The following is a 12,530-nucleotide window of genomic DNA, read 5'->3' as shown; positions in this document are numbered from 1 at the left end:
CAGCCGCTGAACGATTTCCTCTCACTGGGAGGCCCCTCCGAGTCACTGTGGCAGTGTCAAACGAGGCTCCTATTTAAGCTCATTAAATGTTTCCAAGAGAATAGGAAATCAATGGTGCATACCGGTGCGCAAGAACTTTTCTCTTAATTTAATTTCCCCTCCCCCTATCTGTTTGCACATCTCTCTTTCTTTTTCTCCTATCATTCTTTGCCTGTTCCCTCCGGCGTGTCGTTCTCCTTTAAGCGGGGCGAAGGTTGTAGTGATGGGTGAGGTGGGGTGCTTGGGGTGGGGGTGGGGGAGAATCTGTTGCCTTCAGAAACCGTTTGGAACTTAAATCTGTGACCGGCACCATGGTGCAAGGCTGTCCAGGCTTCTCAGTGTTGTTTAGTACTCGTCATGGTCGACTTGAAAGTTTTGTGCACACAGACCTCAGCCGTGGAGCTTTAGTTTAGCTTTTTCTTTTGGGCCATGCTGTTAAGGGAACAGATTCGGACCAGAACAGAATGCTGCGCTAAAAACGAGGGGGCGTTTATTATGTTCCTGTGGTTTGGGATCACCTCAGTTTGAAAATACTCCTGTCTTGTGGTTATTTCTTCTGTCATTTTGACTTTCAGTCATCTCTCTGTTTTGTCCTTCTCTGTCTGTTGCTTCTCGTGTGTGTGTGTGTGTGTGTGTGTGTGTGTGTGTGTGTGTGTGTGTGTGTGTGTGTGTGTGTGTGTGTGTGTGTGTGTGTGTGTGTGTGTGTGTGTGTGTGTGTGTGTGTGTGTGTGTGTGTGTGTGTGTGTGTGTGTGTGTGTGTGTGTGTGTGTGTTAATAGTTCTGTCTGGCAGTGCTTTGTGCTGCTTGAAACTATGCCTGGGGGCTGGGCCCACACCTTCTCTGGAGCTCCTGTAATTGCTCTTCTGGGGCCTTGTCTCTGGCTCTGAGCCCGTCTCCGTCACTCTCACTCTGTCTTTCTCCCTCACTCTTTGGCCTCCTCCCTTCTTTTTTTGCCCTCACTCCGACCCCCCCTCCCCCTCTTCTCTCCCTGCATGCCTCATTATGGCTGATCCCCACCTGCTCGATCTGGGAATTCTCTTCATACACACACACATACAGAGGTTTTCAGCAGTGCCTGTCACTCGAATGGTTCGTGTGCTATCGGTCATAAAACTGTTTTGCATATACTATTTGACCGAGAAGTTGAAACAGTGGTGTCGTCACATGGTGCAAACCGGCAGTTTTCACATCTCTGTTCTGGGTGTGACAGCACCATTTTTCATAAAATCCCAGCCTCATCAACCCCTTTCCCAGCCTTTGTGTACATTAGCTTCAGCCACAGGCTCCCTAACCACAGGCCTGCACTTTTCCTTGTCCATTCCAGCCCTCCCTCCAACCTGTCACCCTGCAGTACCACCATGCCTGTTCCCAGGCTAGGGAGCTCACATTGAAGGATAATGGATGTGGCCAGTTGCAGCTGCTCAGGAGCAGAGTACTATCATAGGAGTTATCTAGGCCTGTGATGAATGGTTGGGAGCTGTGTGTCTCCACCGATCAATAAGCCACTAGCACCCAGATGAGCTAGATGCCCCCTCGCTCTGCACTCCCCCTATCCACACATATATCTCCCTCTCATAATCTCCCAGTATGTTTGTGAACTTTTTCCCTCCAATTCATGGCCTGAATTGGACCATTGATCTTTTATCGTGGCTTGTTTTAAAATAAAGGGGCCAGTATCTCCTCTCCACCCAAGCATGCAAGGTTTCTGACAACAGTTATTGCTACACTGACAGCAGAGCGCACAAACATTACTTAAGCCTGATCGAAGGCCCCGTAATCGGAGAGGGAGAGGAGGGAAAATGAGTGAGACAATGAAGCTCCAACCCCCACTCCGGAGTGCCCCTGAGGTTTCCATCGCAAGGCTGATGCAAGCAGAGGTCCCATGTGGATATATACACACACTTGTAATGCAGGCATACACACATGCATACACAGTCTCTCTGTCAGGGCTCATTGAGCACAACCTGTCCCATAGCACCTCCAAAAGCCCCACCCAATCTGAGCTGAAATTACATGTTGTCTGTTTACCCTCATCTTTGTCTCACTGTTGTGCACATGCATCATGTATGTGAGGTCTCGCCAGACCACCAAAGCATGTAAACGTGTATTTATACTGCGGAACAACAGGTGTATCACAGCCAATGTATCTGTTGGTTTTTGATGTGTTTTTTTTTCCAATGCCTCTGCTCTGTTGGCAAGGGATTTGCGATGAAAAGAGCAGACTGCAAATCTCTCTCCCCGTCTTTCTTTCTTCCCTCCAGGGACTTTCTGTAGTCTGTATCCTCCTCTCCTCTCCCCTCCTCTCCAATCTTCCCTCTGATCTTGTGTTGTCTCTGTCACAAAGAGCAGATTCTCGGCCTGGTAATTGCATGTCTGCTGGCCACCACACCTGTTGCTGTCAGTGCAGTGGTGTGGGAGAGAGGGGGAGACGCTTTGCCCTCTCACCCACCACCACCTTTGTTGCGGGTGCAGACCCACAGGGAGGCGGAAGTGTGATTGGGCGAGTGTGTACATGTGCGTTGTATAGGGTGCTCTCAAAGTTGATTGTGTTTATCTATAACCTTGAGCTTCACCTCTAGCGTGTGTGTCCGTGCAGATGCATGTGTGTTTCTTCTTAAACCTGGCCGATGCTGATGGCTCACTCTCTCTCCCCCTAATCCTCTCCTCTCTCCCCTTATCCAGAGCCTAGGCCCTTAATGAAGCTGGGGGTCAGCGGCAGTGTGCGGCTAATTGGCCAAGTTTGCCCGGGGCTCCGGCTGCCTGTGATTGAAGTGTCCATAGAGGGCCCACTGTGCAGGCGCCTCTGCACCCTGCTCCGTTCCACTCCAACAGCCAAGACGCTCGCTGCACCCTTGTCTGCCTCTCCCTAGTGAGTAGAACCCGAGGTCATTCTGTTTTCACTTACACTCCCAATACTTTGTCCAGTTTCATTTCTTATATTGTTTTCATGCAACAAAGAGTCCTCAGGGTCAGACCATCTGAATCATCTGCAATGATTCAGGACGTGCTGTGTTTCCTCTTCTAAACATTTATCTTTTCTGCCAGTTTTTTTCCAAGCTCCTCTTACTCTTTGTGTCCAATATTTCTGCTAGACTTTTATTCCCACACTTGGTCCCAGCATTTTCTCACTTCCGTTGGCTTGTGCCACCCTCTCGGTCTCCTCACTTGCCACAGTGGGATTCGGGCAATTACCATGGTCCCCCATTGGCCAGCAGCCAGGGGAGAAAAAGAGAAAAAAAAAACTCCCAGCCTATTTTTCTCACGATGGGTCCCTGGCCAAGCTGTATCGCACTGCTCTGAGTTAACAGGAGGAGTCGGAGGCGATGGTGTGGGGGTGTCTCTAATTAGTTTAGCCCTCAGTTTTTACTTGTTAAGGAAGTCCTGGCTCCCATTGTTTGGCCGTCAGTACAAGAGTAGTGGTAGCAGGGCGAGAGTGAGCTCTGGGGAAAGGAATGAGCGGATAGTGTGAGGCAGCAGCTCTAGTACCCAGGCTACAGCTGACTTTATCACCTGGGACATACTCTGGCAAGGGTCAGCCCCCATGTGCCACAGTAGACTAATGAAAACACTTTTTTTTGTTTCTGGGCTCATAGAAGTGGAACATTGCTGGCTGGTAAATGGTCAACACTGTGTTCGTGTGTCAAGAAACAATGGTCCAATTATAAGTCAAGTCTTAGCCTACAAGTTGTAATAAGTTATATAATGTCAGAACTTTATTTGCACACCAGTAGGTTTCTCGACTTGTTTATTAAAGGCTGCAAGTTATTCAATTTGCACTGATGCTCATTAAACAAAGATCCCCATCAACCGGGGACAGCTGCTATTATGGGTTTATATAGACAGCTCTAAAATCATCTTCTGCTCGCTCTTCACTCAAGAGTAGAAAAACCACAGTCACCCTGACTCACTGAGGCTACATCCAAATTACTACCTTTTTTTTTTTTTGGGGAAAAACGCATCCACTCCAAAGTTTTTAAGCTGGTAAAAGTTTGGAAACACTGCGTTTGAGTCAGGAATGGCAGAAACAAAGATGTTTGGAGATGATGTACACACTCATAACTGCCTGTGGATTGGGCCTTTTCAGTCATGACATAGCCTACGTTGATTCACCAGGCTCCTATAACATGACCCCCTTCCAGAAGAAAACAGCCAGTATTAGCCTCAGCTGCCAGAGTAGAACGCAACATATAGATAATCAATTACAAGTATCGCTGGCCCTGTTGACTTTGCTAACAGCTGTTGTGTGCAGATAAATCCTGCATTTTACAATGATACAACTGCTTAGGAGATAAGTTATTATTCAAGCAATCTTTGACAATTCCTGTGTACACCGGCACACTCATGCCCAGTGTACATGAGTGTGTTAGGATAAACCCGCTTTGAAATGGAAACGTAGTTGTATGGATGTAGCCTGAGTCCATGAGATTAATGAAAAGTTTAAAAATAATAATCTGTAATTGCATGTGATATATTTGCGTGTAGCAGCTGTTCTTTACTTTCTCCCGAAGAGTTTCCGTGGTGTACTTGAAAACCCAAAGCCTCCACAAAGCCTCGGGAGTAGCTGGTTCTTGCATGTGCTACGCTCGTCCATCTGCGGAGGGCTTAGCTTGACAGACAACTTCTTCCCTCACTCATCTCCTTCATAATCAGCTGTTTGCTTAGGTCACAACTCTAACCGCTCCACTTTCCCATCCCATATTCCTCCAGTCCTGGGAGCCTGCATGCCTGCCAGCCTGCCCGCCAGTGTTCAAGATAAACAAAATATGGCTCGTTTGAAATGTAGGCTACCCCAGGTGGTTGTTTTGGCCTGTGCTGAATTAATGGAACTCGGGTTGGGGGGGTGCTTTTGCTCAAAGTGCTCGAGCTACACTTGTGATCCAAAACCTAGCACTTAAAAAAATTCACACCTTAATTTGTGAGTTTTGTCCACTGTTTTCATCCCTTTGTTGTTTCAATGCTTTGTCTCAAGAAGTAAACGACAGGAGGAGGAGGAGGAGTCAGTCTTTTTTTGGAGGTACTTTGAGATGAATGGATTATAATGAATAGTGGTAAACCCACAGTTTTCCTCTCCCTTGTGCGACATTGGCCTTTGTATCTGCTGCGTTCATTTTCAGTCATTTGAACTTAAATCAGTGCAGCAAAACTAGATCTGCATTTTTATTCTTGTGTGAGATACCCTTTTAAATGTGTTTGTTTCAAGGATATAGTAAAAACGGGTAAATGAGACATTTTAATGGAAAGTAATACCTTTGACACAATATTTCAAAGAGGAGGCTCGTAGGAAATATTGTTTTTAGAAAGGCTCCGCGTTTGTTTAGAATATTGCTGATGGCGATATCCTAACCGGCACTTTTGAAGTTGGTTCAGGTTAATCAAGTGAGGAGAGAGCTGTCCAACATCAAAAGTCCTCACTATGATATTCAGGATGACTCAGAATTTAACTATGCATCCCCAGAGATGAGAGTGAAAAATTCATTTGTCACAGCAAATCAAAGCGATCGTCCTTACTTTAAGGCCTGAGATCTATGGAAACTCTGAAAGTGTCACCATGATTTTTGTCAAATGACTGAGTCACATAATCTAAAAGCCAAAGCTATTGTCAGGTCATAGTGGAAAGAAAGAGCATTAAAAAAACGGCATGATCTCTCTGTGTCTCTGCTTTTCCCCCCAGAATGACCAGTTTTCTTTTTTTTTACTCTGCAGCGATAAATGTATAATTTAATTCCAGCCCTTAAAAATGCATCATCACCAAAACAAGGTATTGCAGTGCCGGCATAACCTAAAACCTTCAGAATGTGTTAGAGCAGTAAGGAACGCTGCCCGGCCCCTCCAGACGTACCCACCAGATGATAAACTTTATAGCCGCAGGCTAACGCTGACATGAAGCTCTCATCGCTATAGCCTATGTTTGGTTTTCTCATCAAACACGGCAAATGCCATGTCCTTGCGGTACCAAAATAATATAAAGCACCTTGTTCCTGACTCATCACCCCTTCTCCGCCTCTTCTAAGCTCCCCCAACTCCAACACGGTGCTGCAGCCCTCCATTTTTCCATCGCCCCCTGTGAATATCCAAGCTGTCGAGGCTGACTAGGCTGAGCGTTCCTTGCCAGGGCACAGTTGGAACAGATCCGGCCTCCGGGCCACATATACTGCTCCACTCCAGCCCCTGCAAATAAGGCCTGCCCCGTGCAACTGTCATCTAAATGCTAAGCGCTTTGGATCGCAACAGTAGATTCCTATTTGTACATATTTAATTGTGTTTTAGAGACTGCTCGTCCTTTTGGAATGTGATTGCTTTACATGCTTTATAGCTCATTGGGCAGGAGCTGCTGTTTGAATTTGCACTGAATCATTAGTAGTCTATCAATCAACACGGTGTATGATTGCAGAAATCTGTATAGACGATGCATATGTTTTTTGTATGGTTTTTGCTATTTGAGGATTAGGTGCTTTACTTAGAGACATACTTTTCTTGGTAATGGTTGTCTTTCACACGACGCTGTAAGACCGAGTTAATCGCCCATCTGCACCCTCGGGACTGAGAAATGTGACCGTCAGGCTCTACAGGGAACATAAGCTAAACATTCAGGTCCACTAAGGGCAGGCACGTTGAGAGACGGACTCCAGACGAGCCTCTCAAATGGTTTCATGTCAAATCCACAGACATACAAATCTACCACAATGATCTGCCAAGTTGCTGCAGAATTCACTGGAGCAGGAATAGCAGAATTTCACACCCCCGCCCCTGCTCCCCTGCTCCCCTCCTCTCAGCCATCACTGGACGCCACTTGGCAGCAGAAGGTGATGGCAAACATCTGCGAAAGCCAGTGTGTGCGCGGATGGTCGAATACACTCGCCAGAAAAATAACTGTTTTTATGTGTTTTTGTCTGGTTTTTGGAGGCAATTTTTTTTACATGGCAGCAGATTAGTCTATTATTCTAACATGGAGCTTGCAGTGCAATGAATGAAATATGAATGTAGATACAATATGCAAACGTTTCTAGTATTTACAAGGCTCCAGGGCTGATGTTTCGGAATCGATTATGCATCATTGTTGGCAGATAAATGAGCAGGAGCAAGTGGGAACACAAACGATAATAATGGACTTCCTTAGCAGTTAAATTACTTCCTGTGGCTGGCAAAATAGGCCGTAAAGTCAGCTCAGTTTGACTTTATTTTTCTGTTTTTACAAAGTTTTTGCATGATGACCAGTATATTGTAAGGAAAAAACTATGAGCAAATGATTCAGCAGGTCCTGTGGATGCTCCCCAGCAGCTGCCAGAGTTGTGACTGCTCAGAGTCACTGAAGTCTTTTTTTATTTTGGTGTGCTGAGCAATATAAATAATGAAATGGAGCCAGTAATTGGTGGTTCTTGGTAATTAGGACCAAGCTGTCAGCGAGGGAAGTTGCCTCACTCTGATGCCGCTGCAGCAAGGACAGTAATTACTATTATCTATGGGGGTTGTTGACACAACAATAATCCCATTCTTAACCAGGATAGTGGGGCTTATGTTTCCCGTCCCCAATTTTAAGAGGTTTAGCCACAATAATGCCAAAGACATGAATCTTAATTTCTGTTAATGTCCATCAAGTAGCTAAAAGAAAAACACTCCCGTAAACAAGTGGGTCTCCGTCCTTGTTTAAAGTAATGGCCTTGAATCTTCTGCTCGGTGGCTACGTGAAGAGCGTGTCCATATTTTCATTAGTCTAACAGTTTGACTTTTTCCCCACAGGCGCTGTGACGCCCTACCATAAACAGCATTATCAACAATCTCAGCAGGTTTTCTAATACCCCTGTAATCCTGTCATTTCATTCATGGATACCGCCGGGGTTATTCTGGGCCTGGAGCATATCTGCCCGCCTGTCTCTGCTCCTCTGTGTGAGAGATTGGATTCCCCAACTCCCCTTCTGCTCCATTTTACCACACACACATGCACACGCACACCGGTACACATGTTCATGCCCGAATGTTCGCTTATCTCTTGTCAGATCCTCATGGTGTAAATGGGCTGGTCAGACCCGATGATATATAGGGTGGGGGACAATGGCACCGTATACCCCGTGTAGAGGATGATTCGCAGTTGCGGATAATAACTTGCCCTCGCCGAAGTGAAATTCTGTTCATCTGGCTCAAGACTTACAAGCGCATCATTTGCCCTGTGAGATGGAGAAAGTGAATAGCCTCAAAAGCAGAGTACCCAGGTGACATTTCCTCCTCCTGCTATCATGCAAAGTAATGAACCTGCCGGTGACTCCCATGACTTTATGCAAGATAGTGTGGAGTGTGATTATTGGGTGAGTGGAAGGGGGCAGCTCGGGGACCTGAGGGTGAGCGAAGGGAGGACGAGTTGCTTGTTTTCACCTATACAGTAGCACGTGACAGGCAAATTGCAGCGGCTCTGAATTAAACATGTGGCATCTTGTTGCTTGAGGCGTGATGGACATTCAGACATATTGCAAGGCAGAGAAAATGGCTTTTTAAGTAGGCTATTTATGGTGACGATATTGTATTCATTTGATTATAATAAAACATCCATTACCCTGTGAGTGAACGGCATGGGGAGGTGAGGCCGGGAGAGTGCAGCTCAATGTAATAACAACTGTGCGTCTGCTCTAAATGAGCCAAAGAAAAGAACAGGTTCCTGTAGATATTAGTTTCCTTTGCAGGGGTGCTGTGATCTGGCGATATGTTTCGCGAGGAGTAATAAAGAAATATATCTGTTTTTATTGTGCCTTGGCGACAGAGTTATGTTTAGAGCCAGTATAAAGAGCTGGAACATGGCGTAAAATGATATTATGGCCCATTAGGTGGGGGCCCGAGCTAAGCGTCGCTAGCGGTAACCGAGGACTGGGGGTAATGGGGCCGTGGCGTATTGTCTTTGATCTGCTCTTTCACTTCTCACTGATTGAATCGTCTACATCCCCTGCACTCCATCTCCTGGGGAACCGGAGGAGACGAGGTGATTTTGGCTGAAGACATCACTCTGTCAGACCTGGAGAGATAAGAGAATAGGGTGGGAGAATTGGAAGAGGAGGGTCGGTGTTCTGAAATGTTCAGGAAAAGTGATGTTCATGAATTCTCGTTCGAATGGCGTGGAGAGAAAGCTGATCCCAAGGTGTGAAGATGTTTCTTTTTGGAATTGAACATCATAGCTCTGCACCAGGGCTCCTGCAACAAAACAACAATAAACATGATTTACTTTGTGCTAGGTTTCAAACCGTGAACAGACTAAAACATAACTATTCTCCAGCTGCCCTCGCTTCTGCTGCAGCACAGCCTTAACCGGTGCTCTCAAGGTTTTCAGTCTCCTGACCTTGTATCTCTGTCTCTGGTTTGGATCTCCGCAGAGCTGACCCTCAGCTGCCATGGCCATCCCCAGTGGATATCTAAGGGAAGGGTTAGGATCGTATTAAGGTGCTGCTCCTTCTGGCAGAACCTTTACTGTGCACACCCCCTGAAGACCCGCTCCCGCTCGACACAGTGTAAGGAAGGGTCTGCAACAAGGGAGAAGCATTAAATTAGAATACCTGGCTGCTCAGCAGTCTTCCTGCTTGAGGATCGTCTACACTGAGGCTCCGGCCTGTAAACTCAGCTTCACCTCTATCCAGGCCAATCTTCTCCCTTCCAGTTGCGTGCTGAATAGGCCAGGCATTGTATTGAGCGGGGTAGTTTATCTGCTGTCTTGCACAGCCAGCATGGGGGCGCGGGAAGTAATCTGAACCAAGCAGGCGAAGAATTCCAGGCATCCTGAATGGAACCAGATGTGTGTTTTTGTTCACTCTGTCTCTCAACGTGTGCTCATGCCGATTTTTACTGGCACATAACAATCTGAGACGTTATGTCAAGAGAAGTCTGCTTCTTGGTGCATACGCTCGCGCACATAAATAGAATCACAAAAAGCCTGCTGGTCAGTCTGGCTTTAATAACAAAACTAGATGTTACGATAAGAAATGGGATCGGCCAGAAGTGACCACAGCTGACTAGTTTATGTTTACATATTGGGCAAACTCTCTCTTCCCTCATAGATTACCACTCTGATAAGTGGAGCACACATCTCCCTCTGCATTTTTGACAGTTTTCCTGATCTTTTTCTTTTGCAGACTTGAGGGATTCTTTTGTTTTAACAGGTTTTTTGCATTTTCTGTTATTCTCATTGGGAGAATTGTACAAAATGTGCAGCACAAAGTACAACCACCAGCCGGATAACGATTATAGAAGCTGGAAGAACACCATAAATCAAAAACCACACAACAACTGTGAATCAAAAATTATCCACTTATTCAGTCATTCGTTCATCCTTTATCATCAGTCTCAGAGTAAAATGTAGCAGACACTACTGGATAAGTCAATCCCAACACTTTCTCTGTAATGTATCATGGGAAAACTGAAGAGATTCTACAAAAAGGGATCTGACACTCCTGAATACCTAACATATTTCTTTAGAACTAGAGAAAAGGAAGTAAGAGTTGGTGAAAATAACTATTCTCTAAAATAAATAGCATCGTCATGATATATTTCAGGAAGTCGACCGAATGGAATAAAATGCTCTAATCTTTAAAGCCTTTAGAAGTGAAGCCTTTTACAGTAATTGAGATTTCAAACTAGTGACCTAATAGACCAAATAGACATTAAGATTTGTCATAGCAGTAAAAGTTGTCCAAGCATTTAGCCGTTATTAATGTTTTTAATGATATCAGGGCTTTCCCTGCAATAACATGCCAATATATCCGCATAGAAACAGTAATGGAAAATAAGTATTTATATGTCTGATTACCCTGTGACAACTTTATGTTCTGTGTCTGTGACATGTTTCCATTTTTAAATGTGAAAACGCTGTAAAAATCTGAGTGTCAACATCATCATCTGGTTTCTGACATTACATCCACATTGCATAAGCATTGACCCCCGTGGCCACTGCTCAAACACTTAGACGATTCTGCCAGCTGCACACAAAGGCTTTTCAAATATATTCTGCGACCAAACACTTGTTCCTCCTTCTTCTTCACTCTGCTATACCATCAAAGCAAGCGGTGGTCATTGGACGGGGCTCGTCCTGTCTGGAATGTGTGACTAAGTGTGTGCGTGCTTGTTGCCTGAACATGTAGGCCCGGTATCAGCCATCACCACAGGAAATGACCAGCCATTTGCTTTGAAGTCCCAGCAGAGTTTTCATTATTTCCCACTATCTCCGGAGACACGAGGCGGCAGGCCCGCCCCCCTCTTATATTGCTGATGGTCTGTGCTCACCCTCTGCTGCTCCGCACTCAGAGCTGTGCCACCGAATGCCTGTTAGAATGCAGAACAAGCACCTATTAGCATAGAGCATGCGAGTGCTTACTGCCACAGGGCACAAACCCCACCACTACCCCCTCACTTCTACTCACCATACTTGCCTGAAAAGGCTGAGAGGGCACGTGTAATTGCATTTTCTTCTCCCTGTGCAGAAACTCAAATGCAAGATATGGGAAATTCTAAGATTCCCCAACCTTGGCTCATCCTTCCACTTCCACTTTCTCAGTTATTCCCACTTGCCTCAGCGCTCACCTCCACCCCTTTCAAACCTCCGCTTCCTCTCCTTACGCTCCTAGCATGTCGAAATGTGTGGCGTGCGATGAAATTAATTGGATCGCGGGGTAGAAGTGTTCAGCCCCCTGTGGCGTGCTGCTGTGTGAGGTAGGGATTGGCACGTGCCTGCAGAACTTGCTGGAAACCAAGTTTGCCAGTCTGTGCCAATCTGGAGCCTTATACACTTCCTACACACTCTGACATGGAATCAAATCTTTTCACAGACACTAAACTATGCACTACTCGCCCCCATACATACACAAACAAGTGCTTCATCGTACAATATATATGTTTAACTTTGAGAGGAGGGCGGCAGATGTGTTGTTAATGTGCCAGTAGGGCGCATGCCAAGACAACATGCCTGGGCTGGGTGTGGCTGAAATCTGGGTTAGGAAATCCCATGATGAGGCTATTACATGCAGTAATGCTAATGAAGCTTTTGCTCCAGTAACGCTTTCCATTACCAAATGGTTACAATAGCCCACATGTTTTAATCGAGGATCACAATTTACATTGACAAAATCCTAATGACTTAATGTCTCGGGTACTAGCACCAGGACAATCTGGATCATGCATATGTTAATGCAGGACTTTATGAGATACAAAAGCGGGGATTTGAAGCTACAAGCTGTTTGTGTAGTAGCTTGATAAAAAACATATTATTCTGACCTAAAGGTGGTTTATTGGTTTAAACCAGAGAATCAGTGCTGATACCACAGCTTAGTGAGAATAAACCTGCTTTAGAAACATCCTTATTCATTTAACATTATGTTCCAAATTTCTCAATGCAGTGTTTTCTGCTTTATAAACACAAGCAAATAAAAATATAAAATTTTCAGGCGCACAAAAAGGTTTAAGGCACTGACCATGAACCGCAACATCTCCTGTTCAGGTCCAGCTGGGGTTTCTTGCTGCATGTT

General features: G+C 45.5%; 1 protein-coding gene across 3 annotated transcripts in view; it reads left to right on the top strand.

Moving 5' to 3' along the window:
- Window positions 1-12,530, top strand: part of plxnb2b (plexin b2b) — a 132,120-nt gene that overhangs the window by 23,586 nt on the left and 96,004 nt on the right. For all 3 annotated transcript variants that reach the window (XM_034587526.1, XM_034587530.1, XM_034587529.1), the window contains exon 2: window positions 2,722-2,908. The gene's annotated coding sequence lies outside the window, so the exon portion shown is untranslated. The remainder of the gene's footprint in view (window positions 1-2,721; window positions 2,909-12,530) is intronic.

The sequence above is a fragment of the Hippoglossus hippoglossus genome, chromosome 6 (genome assembly GCF_009819705.1).
Source record: "Hippoglossus hippoglossus isolate fHipHip1 chromosome 6, fHipHip1.pri, whole genome shotgun sequence".
NCBI classification, from domain to species: domain Eukaryota; kingdom Metazoa; phylum Chordata; class Actinopteri; order Pleuronectiformes; family Pleuronectidae; genus Hippoglossus; species Hippoglossus hippoglossus.
The sequence above is the reverse complement of the archived record's forward strand: the minus strand, read 5'-3'. Positions and strand labels throughout refer to the sequence as shown.